Source organism: Hylobates moloch, unplaced genomic scaffold (genome assembly GCF_009828535.3).
Source record: "Hylobates moloch isolate HMO894 unplaced genomic scaffold, HMol_V3 SCAFFOLD_17, whole genome shotgun sequence".
NCBI lineage: Eukaryota > Metazoa > Chordata > Mammalia > Primates > Hylobatidae > Hylobates > Hylobates moloch.
Genome location: NW_026652292.1, coordinates 39,400,788 through 39,418,208, shown reverse-complemented (window position 1 = coordinate 39,418,208; position 17,421 = coordinate 39,400,788). Strand labels below are relative to the sequence as shown.

Genomic DNA, 17,421 nt, shown 5'->3' with positions numbered 1-17,421 from the left:
GCTGGAGTGCAGCAGCACAATCATGGCTCACCACAGCCTCGATCTCTGGGCTCAAGCAATCCTTCTCCCTTAGCTTCCCAAGTAGCTGGGACTACAGGAACGCACCACCCCTCCTGGCTAATTTTTAAAAAATTGTTAGTAGCGACAAGGTCTGAATATGTTGCACAGGCTGGTCTTGAACTCCTGGGCCTCCCAAAGTAATGGGACTACAGGCAGAGAGCCACCCCGCCCAGTGGCATTTTCTTTTTTCTACTTACGCAGAGTTCATTGCTCCATCTTACTATTTCCACTGAACTCTGCTCACACTTTGAACTGACAGAGTATAAATTTATATTTTCATTACATTTAGCCTCTCTAAGACTGATCTGCTGCTGCTTATTTATCTTCATATCTCCAATATTCCCTAGTATGTAGTGCAACCTAGGATATGGTAGGCACCAAATAAATATTAGTAGTAAAAACAAGCAGGCTGGGCGCGGAAGCTCATGCCTGTAATCCCAGCACTTTGGGAGGCCGAGGCGGGCGGATCACAAGGTCAGAAGATCAAGACCATCCTGGCTCACACAGTAAAACCCTGTCTCTACTAAAAATACAAAAATTTAGCCAGGCGTGGTGGCGGGCACCTGTAGTCCCAGCTACTCGGGAGGCTGAGGCAGGAGAATGGCGTGAACCCGGGAGGTGGAGCTTGCAGCGAGCCAAGATCGCACGACTGCACTCCAGCCTGGGCAACAGAGCGAGATTCAGTCTCAAAACAAAACAAAACAAAAATAAGCAAACAAGAAGTAAAGCATCATTTGTGAAAGGTGATATAAACCACAAAGCAGTAGCACTTTTTGAAGGACACTTGAAAGTAGCCATTTTTTAAAATTTTTATTTTTTGTAGAAATAGAGTCTTGCTATGTTGCCCAGGCTGGTCTTGACTCCTGGGCCCCAGTGGTCCCCCCTACCTTGGCCTCACAAAGTGCTGAGACTGTAAGCGTGAGCCACCACACCCAGCTGGAAGTAGCCATTGTTTTAGTTGGTGTTAGAGTAGTGTTGCTAGCATTTTATTCAATGTAACAGGGAAAGTATACTAAAAGCTACTTTTGGCAGGGCCCGGTGGCTCACGCTTGTAATCCCAGCACTTTGGGAGGCTGAGGAGGGCGGATCACGAGGTCAGGAGATCGAGACCACAGTGAAACCCCGTCTCTACTAAAAATACAAAAAAAAAAAAATTAGCCGGGCGTGGTGGCAGGCGCCTGTAGTCCCAGCTACTCGGGAGGCTGAGGCAGGAGAATGGCGTGAACCCGGGAGGCGGAGCTTGCAGTGAGCTGAGATCGCGCCACTGCACTCCAGCCTGGGCGACAGCACAAGACTCTGTCTCAAAAATAAATAAATAAATAAATAAAAATAAAAATAAAAAAATAAAATCTACTTTTATTAAGCACTTACTATACACCAGACATTGTGCTGCATATGCTTATGTGACTAATTTAACCATTACAACAAACTCTATAAGATAGATATTAAAATTCTCACTGCCGGGCGCGGTGGCTCACACTTGTAATCCCAGCACTTTGGGAGGCCGAGGCGGGCGGATCACGAGGTCAGGAGATCGAGACCACGGTGAAACCCCGTCTCTACTAAAAATACAAAAAATTAGCCGGGCGTGGTGGCGGGCGCCTGTAGTCCCAGCTACTCGTAGAGGCTGAGGCAGGAGAATGGCGTGAACCCGGGAGGCGGAGCTTGCAGTGAGCCGAGATCGCGCCACTGCACTCCAGCCTGGGTGAGAGCACGAGACTCCGTCTCAAAAAAAATAAAAAAATAAATAAATAAATAAATAAATAATAAAATTCTCACTGCCTTGATGAGATTACTAAAGAGGATGAGACATTTGTCCAAACTCAGAGAGCTAGTGAGTGACAAGGCCAGTCTGGGGTCCAGTTTCACCTAATTCCACTTCTGCCTCCCTCTGGTGTGCAGTGGAACCTAACACTACGAAATAGGCCACTGCCATGAAGCCCAGCATCAGCCTGGGATGGCATAAGTCAGTGATAGTAGCAAGAGCAGGCAGGAGAATTAGTAAGGAAGATTCTTTGACGTGCCTTATTTTTGTTTTTTGGTTGTTGTTGTTTGTGTTTTTTTGAGACAGGGTCTCCCTCTGTCACCTAGGCTGGAGTTCAGTGGTGCAATCACAGCTCACTGCAGCCTCGACCTCCTGGGCTCCAGAGATCCTCCCACCTCAGTCTCCCAAGTAGCTGGGACTACAGGCGAGCACCACCTCACCCGGCTAAATTTTGTATATTTGATTTTGCCATGTTGTTTACGTTGGTTTTAAACTCCTGGGCTCAAGCAATCCACCCGCCTCAACCTCCCAAAGTGCTGGGATTACAGGCGTGAGCCACCACACCCAGCTGTCACTTTTTTTTTTTTTTTTTGAGACAGAGTCTCTTTCTGTTGCCCAGGCCAGACTGCAGTGGCACCATCTCGGCTCACTGCAACCTCCGCCTCCTGGGTTCAACTGATTCTCATGCCTCAGCCTCCCAAGTCACTGGGGTTACAGGCACCCACCACCACGCCCGCCTAATTTTTTGTATTTTTTAGTAGAGACGGGATTTTGCCAAGTTGGCCAGGCTGGTCTTGAACTCCTGACCTCAGGTGATCCGCCCGCCTTGGCCTTCCAAAGCGCTAGGATTACAGGCGTGAGCCACCACGCCTGGACTGTGCCTTGTTTTTGAATTAACCATTGGAACTATCAGGCTGGGTGTGGTGGCTCACACCTGTAATCCTAGCACTTTGGGAGGCCGAGGCGGGCGAATCACTTGAGGTCAGGAGTTCGAGACCAGCCTGGCCAATGTGGTGAAACCCCGTCTCTACTAAAAATACAAAAATTAGCCAGGCGTGGCGGTACGTGCCTGTAATCCTACTTAGGAGGCTGAGGCAGAAGAATCTCTTAAACCCCCAGGAGGCGGAGGTTACAGTGAGCTGAGATCAAGCCACCGCACTCCAGCCTGGGCCACAGAGTGAGACTCCGTTTAAAAAAAAAAAGCCATTGGAACTATCAGTGATAGTAAATACACAAACACAAATTACACCACTTTTTTTTTTTTTTTGGAGACGGAGTTTAACTCTTCTTGCCCAGGCTGGAGTGCAGTGTCGAGATCTCAGCTCACTGCAACTTCTGCCTCCTGGGTTCAAGTGATTCTCCTGCCTCAGCCTCCCGAGTAGCTGGGATTACAGGCGCCTGCCACCATGCCCAGCTAATTTTTGTATTTCTAGTAGAGACAGGATTTCACCATGTTGGCCAGGCTGGTCTTGAACTCCTGACCTCAGGTGATCCGCCTGCCTCGGCCTCCCAAAGTGCTGGGATTACAGGCATGAGCCACTGTGCCCAGCCAAAGGAGGGATTTTTTATGGAAAGTTGGGACTAGCTCTGGTAATGTCACCATAGTTCAATAAAGAAACACCACAGATTAGTATACTATATGACTATTGTTAAAAGAAAAACCTTAGCCAAATTAAGTTTAACAGAGTTTAGCTGGGCAAACAATTATTCATGAATTGGGCAGCCTCCCAAGCCAGAGTAGGCTCAGAGACTCCAGCACAGCCAAGTGGTGGAAGATTTATGGACAGAAAAAGAAAAGTGATGCACAGAAAATGGAAGTGAGGTACAAAAACAGCCGGATTGGTCACAGTTCAACGTTTGCCTTATTTGAACATGGTTTGAACAGTTGGCCACCCTTCATTGGCCAAAACTTGGTGACTGGCACAAAAGTAGGCTTCTGTCCATTAAAAACTGCATTTAGGTTATAGTTCACAATGTACAGAGAAACTTTTAGGCCAAACTCAAAATATGTAGGGAAGCAGCTTTAGGCTGAACTTGATTTAACACTATAGATACCCTAAAATGTTAATAGCAGTAGCATAAATTTAATCCTAGAGCAGTAACAATTGCTCTTCTTGGGAACTGAGTGGAGCCTAGGAGGGAGGTCTTCTTGTGCAGCTGCTAAGTAGTGAAGGGGCTATGGCGGGTCTGTGGGGCTGGGGGGATGGTGGAAGGTGGTTAGGAGCAAAACTAAAGGCTACCAACAAACGTTCCAGCAGAAGCAAAATAGTCATCGAAAGGCTGGAGTTGAAGAGCAACCAGCAATGGACTGTGTCCAGATGATGAGAACCGTGAGGCGCCACTGAAAAACTCAGGACATGGAGCCAGCAGCAGCTAAGCTGAGCATGGCAGTGAGGCTTTCTAGGGTCTACTACTCTGCAATTTGAACCAGGTATGTTGTGAGGTCATTGAACATTGTAAAATGGCTCAAAACTCAGAATAAAACAAGTGTTTTTATGCCTTGTCAGTATTTCCTCCTTCTGACCCTTCCAGCACACCCGTTTTCACACTGACCTTTTTCTTCAACGCTGCTTAGTAAATGGCAAAAACAAATGGCAATTTACTTAGCTGGATGTGAGGCACTTCAGGGTCTTATCTCAGTTTTCCTCTGCAATCTTACTTCTTAATACTTCACTAAACCAAATTAACCTGAGGCTCCAAGCCGACCGGCTGATTCAGTTTCCCTTGATTACCCAAGCACACTAGGGGACTTTTAGGAGTCCACTGGGGAGGGGCTTGTAGGATTTTTTAATCTCGCATTTTGTATTGGAATAAACAGACCCAGAGGGGTAAAGAGACAGTGGCAGGGATGAGACTAGAACCAAATGTCTTTACTTTGTCTCTTTCAGCTATATCAGCTCACCAACCACCCTAACAGAATGAATAAATATCTAAAACAAATTTGGGGGCTAGGCACAGTGGTTTACACCTATAATCCTAGCACTTTGGGAGGCTGAGGAGAAAGGATCGCTTGAGCCCAGGGGTTTGAGGCTACAGTGAATTATGCCCATGCCATTGCACTTCAGTCTGCACGACAGAGGGAGATACTGTTTCTGAAAAATAAAAATAAAAAAAATTGGGGGGATTTAAAAGTCAAGCTAAGAAAAAAATTAATAACCACAAATGTTTTCCTTTAATATCAACTCAAAAGAAAATTTGGAAGCTGCAAATATTTTGTCTTGATAGAGGAGGAGTTATTATCAAATAGCTCAAGGTCACAATCTACTATAGGCTCAAGAGAATAATTTAGAAAAATATCTTTTTTTTTTTTTTTGAGAGGGAGTCTCGCTCTGTCACCAGGGTGGAGTGCAGTGGCGCGATCTTGGCTCATTGCAACCTCTGCCTCTATGGTTCAAGTGATTCTCCTGCCTCAGCCTCCTGAGTAGCTGGGACTACAGGTGCATGCCACCACGCCCAGCTAATTTTTGTATTTTTAGTACAGATAGGGTTTCACCATGTTGGCCAGGATGGTTTCAATCTCTTGACCTCATCATCTACCCACCTCAGCCTCCCAGAGTGCTGGGATTACAGGCATGAGCCACCACGCCCAGCCAGAAAAATATCTTTCTTCTCACATGTTAAACTTTTGTGGTAGGCTTTGTAATAGCAAAAAAATATATTTGGCTTCACAAATATGAATGCCTGTTTTATTTTGTGTCATCAGTTCTAAGAACGCTCTTAGACCCAGTCATATCTTAGCATTGTACCTCATATTACAAAGTGTTCATCATTCAAACAAAGGCAGCATGAAAACTTTGTTGTTGGTCTTCAAAGAAAAGTCCCTGGCATATCAACTGTGTTGTACTTTTCCTTTTTTTTTTTTTTTTTTTTTGAGATGGAGTCTTGCTCTGTCACCCAGGCTGGAGTGCAGTGGTTCCATCTCGGCTCACTGCAAGCTCCGCCTCCCAGGTTCACGCCATTCTCCTGCCTCAGCCTCCCCAGTAGCTGGGACTACAGGCGCCCGCCACCATGCCCAGCTAATTTTTTATGTTTTTAGTAGAGACAGGGTTTCACTGTGTTAGCCAGGATGCTCTCGATCTCCTGACCTTGTGATCTGCCCGCCTCGGCCTCCCAAAGTGCTGGGATTACAGGCGTGATTTTTTTTTTTTTTTGAGATGGAGTCTTGCTCTATTGCCCAGGCTGGAGTGCAGTGGCGCCATCTTGGCTCACTGCAACCTCTGCCGCCCAGCCTCAAGCAATTCTCCTCCTTCGGCTTCAGAAGTAGCTGGGATTACAGGAGCCTGCCACCGCGCCCGGCTAATTTTTGTAGTTTTTAGTAGAGACAGGGTTTCACCATCTTGGCCAGGCTGGTCTTGAACTACTGACCTCGTGATCCACCCGCCTTGGCCTCCTAAAGTGCTGGGATTACAAGCTTGAGCCACCGCGCACAGCCATTTTTGCGTATTTTAAACTGGGTCCAACCCAGTTACTTCTCTCGCCTTGGTGTTACACTTTCCCCATGTATTTCCTCTCCATCCAGACCAGCTGACCTCAACTCTTTGTCAATTCATACTCATTTCTCTCCCTTGTAAACTCAGTGTACCTCCTGCCTGTACCACACAGGCAATCACTGCGTGTAAACTTGATTTGTTGTGTATCTTACGGTTGTGTTCTAGCTGTCTTAATAACTACTACTGGCAGGGCGCGGTGGCTCACGCCTGTAATCCCAGCACTTTGGGAGGTTGAGGCGGGCAGATCACGAGGTCAGGAAATCAAGACCATCCTGGCTAACACGGTGAAACCTTGTCTCTACTAAAAATACAAAAAATTAGCTGGGCGTGGTGGCGGGCGCCTGTAGTCCCAGCTACTCGGGAGGCTGAGGCAGGAGAATGGCGTGAACCCAGGAGGCGGAGCTTGCAGTGAGCCAAGATCACGTCACTGCACTCCAGCCTAGGAGGCAGAGTGAGACTCTGTCTCAAAAAAAAAAAAAAACAAAAAAAAACTACTACTTAATGAGAGCCTACAATAAATAGCAAGTGCTCAGTAAGAAGGGTGAACATAGAATCTGTCATTCAAACCAGGACACCTCTGAGAGTGGGGTGCTATTAATAATTGCACTAGGACGGCCGGGTGCAGTGGCTCAGGCCTGTAATCCCAGCACTTTGGGAGGCCGAGGTGGGCAGATTACCTGAGGTCAGGAGTTCGAGACCAGCCTGACCAAGAAACCTCGTCTCTGCTAAGAATACAAAATTAGCTGAGTGTGCGTGATGACACATGCCTGTAATCCCAGCTACTCAGGAGGCTGAAGCAGGAGAAGAATCACTTGAACCCAGGAGGCAGAGGTTGCAGTGAGCCGAGATCACGCCATTGCACTCCAGCCCGGGCAAGAGCAAAACTCTGTCTCAAAAAATAATAATAACAATCACACTAGGACAACAGGTGTAAACCGGGGTTGCACTGACAAACTGGGACATATGGCCACCCTATCAATAAGTGATAGTGTGGCAGACATCACTGCAGCCTGGCTCACTCAACATCACTACTAACTCTCTTCTCCTTTCTTTGCCTTCTGTTATAGTAACTGGCGATCCCAGTTTCCCTTTCTCCCTCAAAGATAGGGATAGCTCTGAGACAGAGTTTTGGCCAGTGAGACCTTAGTGTGGTGTTTCTGATAATTAGTGCTTTCCTGTTGAAAGAGGATAGTTGCAGCTGGAGCAGCTCCTTTCATTTTCTTCCTGTGTGGAACTTACAGAGGAGTAGTAGCCACCTAGAGACCATGAAGTGAAAAATATGAGGGCAAAAGGATGGATAGCAGAACAGAAAGAGGAATAAACTAGGTCTGTGATGGCAGCTAAAACAAAGCTATTAATTGCTTATCTAGACCTCTTCTTCTGCAAGAAAAATAAACTTGTAGCTAAGCAGGAAGATTCTTTAGTTAATTGCAGCCCAAAGCATTCCTAACTTAGAAGACTAGTCATTATTTCATTTCAACTACTTTATACATATATATATATATTTTAGTAGCGATGGAGTTTCATTTATATATACATTTTTCATATATATTATATATATATATATATATATTTTTGGAGACAGAGCTTCACTCTTGCTGCCCAGCCTGGAGTGCAATGAATGGCACAATCTCAGCTCACTGCAACCTCTGCCTCCTGGGTTCAAGCTATTCTCCTGCCTTAGCTTCCCAAGTAGCTGGGATTACAGGCATGTGCCACCACGCCCAGCTAATTTTGTATTTTTGGTAGAGATGGAGTTTCTCCACGTTGGTCAGGCTGGTCTCGAATTCCTGATCTCAGGTGATTCGCCCACTTTGGCCTCCCAAAGTGCTGGGATTACAGGTGTGAGCCACTGTGCTTGGCCTTTTATACATATTTTTAAAAATCTTTACAACAGCCCTAAAAGGTGCCTGCTATTATCCTCATTTTTCAGATGAAGAAACTAAACTTCAGAAGGACTTGGTAACTTGTCCAAAGCCATGCAGGCAATTAACATCCAAGTTTAATTTCAAGCCCAAGACTGTCTGACCTCAGGGTCTGTGCTTCACACACAACAGATGAGGCTTCTTCACCTTGTCTCATGAGCAGGAGCTGTGTGTGCCACAGGCAATCCCCCCTAAACAGACGCTGCTAGAAAGTAGGAGGATAAGCAATAGATCATGTTCTGAAATGGTTAAAAGAGAATATGAAGTGGGCTGGAAAGGTTTGGCTTTTCAGTAACCATTAGTTAATAAAGTCCGCTCTTTTTTTTTTAAGTTCAAGTAATCACTGTTGAAAATAAAAGGCAATAAAAATAAAGACAGTTTTCACTATAGAAAGAAGGAAAGAAAGAAGGAAGGAAGGAAGGAAGGAGAGAGAGAAAGAAGAAAGAAAAGAAAGAAAAAGAAAGAAAGAAAGAAAGAAAGAAAGAAAGAAAGAAAGAAAGAAAGAAAGAAAGAAAGAAAGAAAAGAAAGAAAGGAAGGAAAGAAAGAAAGAAGAAATAAATCATATTGGCTGGGTGAGAGCGCAGAGCAAGGCTCCTCCATCAGAAAAAAGAAAAGAAAAGAAAAGAAATAGATCATGTTTTCCCCCTACTTCCTTGCCCTCACCCCTACTCGAAGCAATGTGAGGTTGCTACCCCTTACTCTACTATGGAATACTTCTTCAATATCAAGATGAAGTGTTCAACAAACATTATTTTTAAGCTCCGTCCTCCACGTTTAAGTGTACAAGTTACTCCCAGGAACACAATGTAGATATAACTAAATCTACAGCTAGTGGGGCAAGGTAGATGCATAAACAGATCATCTAAATATAATGGCCAAAGGCTAAACTAGAGATAGATACAGACAGGGTGGGGCCCAAAGAGAACATCTGAAAGGAGATAAGGCCTGAAGGAATTTGCAGGTGTGATTCAGCAAGTACTGAAAGATAGAGAAATGTAGGTTAGGGAAATGGTAAAATGGGAGAGGGGGTATGGAGTATGGATCATGGAAATTGAGGCAGTATAAAGGGTGGAAAAATCAGTACCTCTGTGTTATACAGGAGCTCAAGGGCTGGTGCTGTTGATTATACCTGAGGGAGTATTTGGCTACATTTCAAATTTCCAAAAAGTTTAAAAGGCTCTTTAAAAATCTTCATGATTAAAAATGACTAAGCTGTATTTTATTAGCCAAGAATCGAACTAATTTGACCAGGCATGGTGGCTCACGCCTGTAATCCCAGCACTTCGGGAGGCCAAGGCAGAAGGATGGCTTGAGGCCAGGAGTTCAAGACCAGCCTGGGCAACATAGAGAGGCTCCCCCCCACCACCGACTACTCTACAAAAATAAAAAACTTAGCTGGACATGATGGTGCATACCTGTAGTCCCAGCTACTCTGGAGTCTGAAATGAGAGGATCATTTGTGCCCAGAAGTTCTAGGCTGCAGTGAGCTATGATTGTACCACTGCACTGTAGTCTAGGTGAGTGAGATCCTGTATCTAAATGAAACATAAAAATAAATAAGTCAATAGATTCTGTCCAAAATTGATAAATCAAGAACCAGTGGCCAGGCATGGTGGCTCATGCTTGTAATCCCAGCACTTTGGGAGGCCAAAGTGAGAGGATTGCTTGAGTCCAGGAGTTTGAGACCAGCCTAGGCAACATAGTGAAACCTTGTCTTTACCAAAAAAAAAAAAAAAAGCTGGGCATGGGCATGGTAGCATGCACCTATAGCTCCAGCTACTCAAGAGGTTGAGGGGGAAGGATTGCTTGAACTCAGGAATTTAAGGCTGCAGTGAGCTGTGATCACACCACTGTACTCTACCCTGGGCAACAGTGTGAGACTCTGTCTCAAAAAAAAAAAAAGAAAAGAAAAAACAACAACATAAGCTAATTATTCGGACATAGGGAGGTAAGTGATTAAACAGCCAAGAGTTCAAAATGATTGCCTCTGGAGACTGGGACTGTTGTTTTAGTTATAAGCTTTTATTTTATTTTTTTTTTTATTTATTTTTTTGAGACGGAGTCTCGCTCTGTGCCCAGGCTGGAGTGCAGTGGTGCGATCTCGGCTCAATGCAAGCTCCATCTCCCAGGCTCAAGTCATTCTCCTGCCTCAGCCTCCCGAGTAGCTGGGACTACAGGCGCCCACCACCACGCCCCGCTAATTTTTTCTTTTTGTATATTTAGTAGAGACGGAGTTTCACTGTGTTAGCCAGGATGGTCTCGATCTCCTGACCTCATGATCCACCCACCTCGGCCTCCGAAAGTGAGCCACTGCACCCGGCCAGTTATAAGCTTTTAATATACTCTCATAAAATTAGGTGAATGCATTCTGATGATAACAATTTGAACAGTTTTTTAAAGTAAAAAGAAAAATTTCAGATGCAATTATGTAATCAAGTGTATCCATATATTATCCCAACTAGATAATTCCAACAAATAGAGATGCAGAAAGCTTCTTGGTGGCCTTAGGATTAGGGAGAAAAGGTCTAATGAGCAGCTAGTTCAGGAGACCGGAAAAGAAAGCTGCCTCAGCCCACACCACTTGGATGGGTGGCAGGGAGTCAGAATGAACTAAGATCTGCCGCTAAGGCCTCCCAAGTCACACGATTTTGCTAAATAGGGTACTTACTGCTTTCTGGAAAACCATCAATGTTCTCTGTGGAAGATGGAGTTCTTTTTAGTTTCCTATTCTGCAACTTGGTTTTACTTCTGTGCAACCCTCTTTACACTTGATGTTTTCGCTTTTACTTTCTTTCTATTAAAACTGCTTTCTCCTTACAGTTTTTTCCCCTTAACAGTTTTATTTTGCTGTCTAATCTTAAATTCTTCCTGCTATCCACACCCTGAATTTCTCTAAGTCTTGGCTAATGCTCATATTCATAATGCTCATGTCAGACAATTTAGATTTTTGTCTCGATTTTCCAAGTGGTTAGCTGAAATCACTTTTTTTTTTTTTTTTTGGATTCAGAGTCTTTCTGTGTCTCCCAGGATGGAATGCAGTGGCATAATCACAGCTCACTGCAGCCTTGAATCTCCCAGCCTCAAGCAATCCTCCTCCCTCAGTCTCCCCAGTAGCTGGGACTACAGGCATGTGCCACTACATCCAGCTAATTTTTAAAAAATTTTATAGGCCGGGTGCGGTGGCTCACGCTTGTAATCCCAGCACTTTGGGAGGCCGAGGCGGGCGGATCACGAGGTCAGGAGATCGAGACCACGGTGAAACCCTGTCTCTACTAAAAATACAAAAAAATTAGCCGGGCGTGGTGGCGGGCGCCTGTAGTCCCAGCTACTCGGAGAGGCTGAGGCAGGAGAATGGCGTGAACCCGGGAGGCGGAGCTTGCAGTGAGCCGAGAATGCGCCACTGCACTCCAGCCTGGGTGACAGAGCGAGACTCCGTCTCGGAAAAAAAAAAAAAAAAAAAATTTATAGAGACAGGGTCTCACCATGTTGCCCAGGCTGGTCTCGAACTCCTGGGCTCAAGCAGTCCTTCTGCTTCAGCCTCCCAACGTAGTGGGATTACAGGCCTGAGCCATGGCGCCGACCTATCACTTGGCTTTTGAACACAACTTGTCCATCTGTAAAACTGATTAATATTCCTCAGGATGCTGTATAGTAATGGCTAAGCTAACCATGAAGTTCTTGAGAGAAAGTAATTTAAGAACTATGATGTGGTTAATTGAAGTTGTAGACTATTATCTTCATAAGCAATTTGAATATTTTCTTCTTCTCCTGAAAATTAAAACTTCAATTCTAGAGACTTTTTCTAGAAAGACAATAAGAAATGACAAAATACAGAATGAAACAAATTTTATGGACAGTTTGTCCTTTCAACAAGTGAAAGAAAATCAACCAATGAATTAAAACTCTTTAATCCCTAGAGAAATACAGTGATCAGATTCAAAGAATGAAGTTGGATTTAATGTTATATTTTAATTTTTAAGTTTCTCAAACTGAAACTATATATGTGACTGAAAACATTAACCTACTAAGACAAAAATCTTTGCTTTGGTTTTTTTAAAAATGTATGATAAGTCTGGCATGCACGTGTAGTCCCAGCTCCTCAGGAGGCTGAGGGGGGAAGATCCCTTGAGCCCAGGAGTTTGAGACATGCCTGGGCAACATGGCGAGACCCAGTCTCTAAAAACAAAAAGAAAATAAAACAAAACTGTAAGTCTGAGGGCTTCAAGCTGTCTAATCACATGCTATCAATGTTAGAATTTGAAGCTCAGAAATTGTGGGTGTGTAATGAATTATGGTTCTTTAAAGAAACCAACATTTGCTGATAAAAGTATTTGAAATGGTACCACTGCTTGCCCCAAATTAAGCCTTCTCAACTAAAAACCTAGGGTTAAACCAAGAATATAAACGGCACTATAACCCATCTGTAGTTATTACTGGGGAATTCAGATTTCATATAAACCTGTCTTTATTTTAAATGTAGTTAGAAGAAAAGCACACACCTCAAACCAAATATCCAATCCACATTTTTTCCTAACACAGAAGGAGGCTTCTCTGAAGGTTTTTCCAGGCTTACCATTTAACAGTGGTCCAGCTAAATATAAACCCATAGGGCTTACTAGGCAAATTCAATGGCACACCAAACACCAGTCCATGGGGAGTTGGATTCAGCTTTTTCCCCACTAGCCTCTCCCAGGACCCCCTCCCTACATTCTCCCATCTCCTAATTAGAAAGCTAATTAGGCTTCCAAATGTAAATGCTAAATAGAGAGGGTGATCTGGGCTCAGGCCAGGATTCCTGGAACATCTAACACCCTCCTCTGTCCTCTGTTCGTGCAGTGAGCTGTGGGAAGAGAGCCGGGCAGCATGACTATTTGGGGCCATTTAACTTGCTGGAGGGCAGTGTTTACTCTCATTTGTCTGAGGGGAAAGCTGTGTTGCACAGACTGCAAACTCTGAAAAAAATTTTTTAAAAAAACCATGCCTTGGGATTTTAGTACTTTAAAGGAAAAAGTAAGTACATTTTTCATAAACTCAATTATTACCATGGTGGAGGGTACAAGAGAAGGTCCTCTCCAGAACAGTTCCTGGTTCTAACTAGACAGCCTCTCAATAGTGCAGGGCGACTTCTTCAGTAACCATGACAACCAGAATTACAAGTGCCGTTGCAACACTAACAGAAACCATCTTTTGAAGCGGTTCTGTGAATCACATGGATTACTGATGATGCAAGCTAGTGTGATACATACTTTTCAAACATTAAAAAAATCTTATTACCATAAACAAATATTCACCTTAGATTCCCATTTGAAATCTTGACTTGGAATCACTTTTTTTCATCTGGTTTTGTTTGTTTCCCTTTTGGATTCCCGCGGCCTCGATTGCAAACGCGATTTGTGTAATTTCCAAACTTGTCAGAACCGCATGGGTAAGAGCTTAGAATGTGATTCATTCGCTCTTATTTTGAAATGGGATGAGGAATGGGGTGGGGGAGGGTAGGTAGACAGAGAGCCCTCTTGTCTACTATACTCAGGAGGACGAAAACAGGGGAGGGAAGGGGAAAAGAGAGGAGAAAGGGAGAAAGGGAGGGAGGAGGAGAAGAGAAGGGGAGAGGAGAAGGAGGAGGAGGAGGAAAGGAGGGAGGGAGAAGAGGGAAAAGGAGGGAAGGAGGGAAGGAAAAAACGGAAAGGAAAAAAGTGCCATAGCAGAATATTTGCTGCCCATGTTATCTATTGCCTTGACTTCTCCATCTGCCCAGATGTGTCAGGCACGCAGAAGCTGACTGGAATCGATATTTTAAAGACCCGCTTGCGATCTTTTCCTGGTCGTATCAAGGAGTCCTGGAGCTTCTAATATTCCTGGAGGGATATCCGGGAAGAGGAAACGAGGCTCTTCCTTACTTCGTGCGGTCTTCCAAAAGAAGCACCTTTCTCTGGGGAGCGTCGCGGCGTGGGGTGCAATGGAAGGTTTTGTTCTCCTGGGCCACAGGCGTTAGATGTCAGTTCCCTCCACCACCAGCACCGGCCGGCGCGGGTGGGGAGGTCACGCCGGTCCTCTGCCCTTGTAACAAACTCTCCAGATCTGGGCTGGTGCCTTAGGGCTCTGGTCCAGCGCACCCGCTGTGTGCACCGCTAGGCGCTAAGCTGCCCTCCTCGGCTCACGTGTCGACGCGCACGCAGACACGAGTGTCCACACCATACAGGGACATGGGTGCACACACACGCACACATAGACATGGGCGCCGCACATGACACGGGCGCCGCACATGATACGGGCACACACGCGCGAGCACGCCCTCGCCCTGGCTCTAATGCCCCCTCCTCTCGCGTGCGGATCGTCCTGGGCAGGTGTGAGGGTACGCCCCAGAAAGTGCTTAACCTTCTGACCCCACTTCGCAGACACCCCGTGGCAGGGCTCCATTTCTCCCTTGGGTCGCGGGGAGGAGAGGCTCCTCCTCCTCAGCCACCCAGGTCTGCAGCCTAGCAGAGGAAGGGTGGCGGGGTGAGGGTGCTGGCGGCGAGTCCCCCAGCCCCTCGCTTACCTTCGTGGCGACGCCAGCTCTTGGGCTTCGCTGCACAGCGCCAGGCTAGTCGCGCGGGGTGGTTGCCTCTGGAGCAGGAGCGGTCGGTGTGTGGATGTCCCGAGGTGAGGGTGCCGCTGTCGCGCCTGAGGCTCATGGAGCTGTCAGGGGCGGCCGACCTGACCGGCAGCGGCCCAGGGCAAACCCCGCCCTCCGGCCTAGGCCGGCTCCGCAGCGGGGACCGAGACGCCCCGCAGCGTTTCCTGAAGGACCAATCCGGAGCGGCGGGCTGGCCTGGGGAAGGAGGGAAAGGGGGGCCGGTAGTGCACCAGGACGCCGGCCTGGACCTCGTAGGCTGGTTTCTATGGCAGCCAGGAGGGAGGGGCGAGAGGGAGGGGACGCGCGGCGCAGGGACACCCAGTGCAGTCGCTCGGGGAGGGGGGTGGTTGGGCCTGACGCAAAGAGGACCCTTTCTAGAGCCTGGATGGGAGCAGCGACACGGCCGAAAGCGGGCTGACGCTCCCACCGACGTACGCCTCGTGCCGAGCGGTTCCAGCGCTTCAGCAAGGGTTTCCATGTCCTTGGGAGACCGTGACCCAGTAATCCTCCCAACAGAGAGGGGGTTTCCAGCAAACCACCGTGACAGCTCCTCCAGGTGAGTCGGGCAGGGTTTAGGTTCTGCAGAAAGAAGTGCTAATGTCACCCCCTGCCTGGATTCCTGGCATACATCCGTTCCCCTGGTGCTACTTTGTCAGTGGCTCCCTAATCTCCTATTATGGAGATACTCTCGGCTGTGACCCTCAGATGCCAAAGATTATTTTTCTAGTTTACAAACTAGAAATACCGTCACTGGATTGAACGTAGAGTTGGAAATAGGATTCGCAAAATACTAAAACATACCGGTTATTTACTGAAGTTTAAGCTCTTCCTTTTACAGAAAGAAAAAAAAAACTGAGTTCAGAGGGGTCAGTTAACTTAGCAAGGGTCACACAACTGATTAATGGCAGAGCCAGGACTAGACACCCTAAGTCATAGTCCTGTGAGCATTCTTTCTACTTCCTCCTGCTCTCCATCCTGTATTGATTGCCAGAGCAATATTTACAAGAGCAAAAGTGTTAAGTAGCAAAATAACCCATGTCGACAAATCTTTTATGGTAGAAATTAGGGAACCCCAAATTTCCTTTTTTGCTATTTGCCAGGCATTGTAATAAACACTTTTACAAAGAGTAACTGATTAAATCCTCATGATAATCTATGGGTTAGGTACTGTTACTGTCATCCTTGTTTTGATAGATGAAGAAACTGAAGCCCAGAGAGGTTATAGGATTTGATCAAGATCACACAACTGTTGAATGCTGGCTCTGGGACTCTAACTCAGTTTGTTTGACTCCAGAGTTGGTGTTCTTTATTACTTTCTCTCTGCTGCCTGTTTGTGTGATGATTAAAGGGGTCAGGAACGGGAAGGGCAAGAAATAAAAACCTTGGACAGCTCCATGCACTGACCGTTGAGACTGGAAAGAAAATTGAAAACCTGAAACAACTACTGCCTTGGCTTCTGAGAGTGGTCATCTATTTATGTAGAACAAGGGTTCTCCCGAGAAAATTTGTTTTTAAAGAGACATCCCCTCCTCAAAAGTCAAGAGGTTTTTTTTTTTAAGAGTAATCTTTAAAATAGTGCATGCCATCAGTCTATTTTCTTTCTAATGCAATAAAATGCAGGGAGAAACTCTACATATTTTTAAAGATATAAAAGACCCCATGAATTCAAATACACAGAGTAAAATTTCATAGAGAAATTGCCTAGAAACCAAGAGCCTCAAACACCCAATCTGACAGAGGCTGTCTGTGACACAGATCCTCACCATCACACCCCAAAGAGCATGCACAAGGCAGAGTTGATGCTAGGTTCTAGTAGCTTAAAAGGTTACTGAAGACTTTAGGCTAATACCATCACATTGGGAGTTAAGATTTCAATATATGAATTGGGAGATACAAAAATTTAGTCCATAACAGAACCATTCCCAACTTTTATCTTTCTTTCAGGAATCTCTATTTTATACTATGTGTGTCAGAGCTTCTCATTCTATTTCATGTCTTTTCTCATATTCTCTAGATTTTTAACATTTTTTGCTACATTCTAGGTAATTTCTTCAGCTCTATCTTCTGTTCATGAATTTTCTCTCGCACTATATCTAATCAACTGTTTAACCTGCACACTGACTTTATGATAATGCAAATATAATTAAATCAAAAGGTTTGAGAGTGCCGCTTTCAGTATCTTTCACAGCAGGGGGTGAATTCATAGTTTAAAATTGAATCACTTATTTGCAACAACTAGTATTATTAAAATCCCTTCTTAACTTTTTAGGAAACTTGTAAGAACTAGTATTTCTTGTAAAAAACTTTTTTCTGAGGCTTAGCAGTTTTTTCTGCTTTCCTTCTTATTTCTGTTAAATCCAATAAAAATTAAACTGAAAGGCCGGGCACAGTGGCTCACTCCTGTAATCCCAGCACTTTGGGAGGCCGAGGCGGGCGGATCACGAGGTCAGGAGATCGAGACCATCCTGGCTAACACGGTGAAATCCTGTCTCTAATAAAAATACAAAAAAAAATTATCCGGGCGTGGTGGCAGGCGCCTGTAGTCCCAGCAATTCGGGAGGCTG

At 45.4% G+C, this 17,421-nt stretch overlaps 1 protein-coding gene and 1 long non-coding RNA gene across 4 annotated transcripts in view; one reads left to right on the top strand and one right to left on the bottom strand.

The window, feature by feature from the left end:
* Positions 1–15,093, bottom strand: part of NIM1K (NIM1 serine/threonine protein kinase) — an 85,412-nt gene extending 70,319 nt beyond the window's left edge. For 2 of the 3 annotated variants that reach the window (XM_032135340.2, XM_058430067.1), the window contains exon 1: positions 14,780–15,093. The gene's annotated coding sequence lies outside the window, so the exon portion shown is untranslated. Of the gene's footprint in view, positions 1–13,532; positions 14,216–14,779 lie in introns of all 3 variants that reach the window. The other variant, XM_058430066.1, reaches the window with a different exon arrangement.
* A 56-nt stretch (positions 15,094–15,149) lies between these two features.
* LOC131381620 (uncharacterized) overlaps positions 15,150–17,421 on the top strand; it is a 68,417-nt gene continuing 66,145 nt past the window's right edge. The window contains exon 1 of the long non-coding RNA XR_009210487.1: positions 15,150–15,413. This is a non-coding gene — a long non-coding RNA (uncharacterized LOC131381620). The remainder of the gene's footprint in view (positions 15,414–17,421) is intronic.